Genomic DNA, 1,702 nt, shown 5'->3' with positions numbered 1-1,702 from the left:
TCCTGCCACCACCCTTGGGCCGGGATGAGGTGCCACCTTGTGCGTAGAAGCCCTGCACACAGGCAAGAAGACCCCAGGCCCGCGGGCGCGCCCGACCCTGGAGCCCCCTGGCTGGCTGCAGCCACAGGGAACGGGGGTTCTGAGTTGGCAGCCCCCATTCCCGAAGCATCCACGGGCAGTTCCCCGAAGGGCTGACACCGGCTGCGCCTCAGCAGCCAGACAACCTCCCTCCCTCTGGTCGGGCACTGCAAGCCACACAGCCACTTGTGTCCCCTGTGTCCCTGGAGGCTGCAGCGCGTTTTGGGTTTTGGCGTGGACGGGCCCCTCTCGGCTTCCGTAGTCCATTTGCCCCGGAGCCTGCCAGACACCTGGCCCCAGGGGCGGGCCCTGCTGAGTCCCCGAGCGCCTCCTGGGTTCCTGCCACCACCCTTGGGCCGGGATGAGGTGCCACCTTGTGCGTAGAAGCCCTGCACACAGGCAAGAAGCCCCCCAGGCCCGCGGGCGCGCCCGACCCTGGAGCCCCCTGGCTGGCTGCAGCCACCGGGAACGGGGGTTCTGAGTTGGCAGCCCCCATTCCCGAAGCATCCACGGGCAGTTCCCCGAAGGGCTGACACCGGCTGCGCCTCAGCAGCCAGACAACCTCCCTCCCTCTGGTCGGGCACTGCAAGCCACACAGCCACTTGTGTCCCCTGTGTCCCTGGAGGCCGCAGCGCGTTTTGGGTTTTGGCGCGGACGGACCCCTCTCGGCTTCCGTAGTCCATTTGCCCCCGGAGCCTGCCGGATCCCCTGACCCAGGGGCGGGCCCTGCTGAGTCCCCAAGCGCCTCCTGGGTTCCTGCCACCACCCTTGGGCTGGGATGAGGTGCCACCTTGTGCCTAGAAGCCCTGCACACAGGCAAGAAGCTCCCCAGGCCCGCGGGCGCGCCCGACCCTGGAGCCCCCTGGCTGGCTGCAGCCACAGGGAACGGGGGTTCTGAGTTGGCAGCCCCCATTCCCGAAGCATCCACGGGCAGTTCCCCGAAGGGCTGACACCGGCTGCGCCTCAGCAGCCAGACAACCTCCCTCCCTCTGGTCGGGCACTGCAAGCCACACAGCCACTTGTGTCCCCTGTGTCCCTGGAGGCCGCAGCGCGTTTTGGGTTTTGGCGCGGACGGGCCCCTCTCGGCTTCCGTAGTCCATTTGCCCCCGGAGCCTGCCAGACCCCTGGCCCCAGGGGCGGGCCCTGCTGAGTCCCCAAGCGCCTCCTGGGTTCCTGCCACCACCCTTGGGCCGGGATGAGGTGCCACCTTGTGCGTAGAAGCCCTGCACACAGGCAAGAAGCCCCCCAGGCCCGCGGGCGCGCCCGACCCTGGAGCCCCCTGGCTGGCTGCAGCCACAGGGAACGGGGGTTCTGAGTTGGCAGCCCCCATTCCCGAAGCATCCACGGGCAGTTCCCCGAAGGGCTGACACCGGCTGCGCCTCAGCAGCCAAACAACCTCCCTCCCTCTGGTCGGGCACTGCAAGCCACACAGCCACTTGTGTCCCCTGTGTCCCTGGAGGCCGCAGCGCGTTTTGGGTTTTGGCGCGGACGGGCCCCTCTCGGCTTCCGTAGTCCATTTGCCCCGGAGCCTGCCAGACCCCTGGCCCCAGGGGCGGGCCCTGCTGAGTTCCCGAGCGCCTCCTGGGTTCCTGCCACCACCCTTGGGCCGGGATGAGGTGCCACC

Source organism: Lepus europaeus, unplaced genomic scaffold (genome assembly GCF_033115175.1).
Source record: "Lepus europaeus isolate LE1 unplaced genomic scaffold, mLepTim1.pri SCAFFOLD_162, whole genome shotgun sequence".
Classification (NCBI taxonomy): Eukaryota; Metazoa; Chordata; class Mammalia; order Lagomorpha; family Leporidae; genus Lepus; species Lepus europaeus.
Note: the sequence above shows the minus strand (reverse complement) of the source record.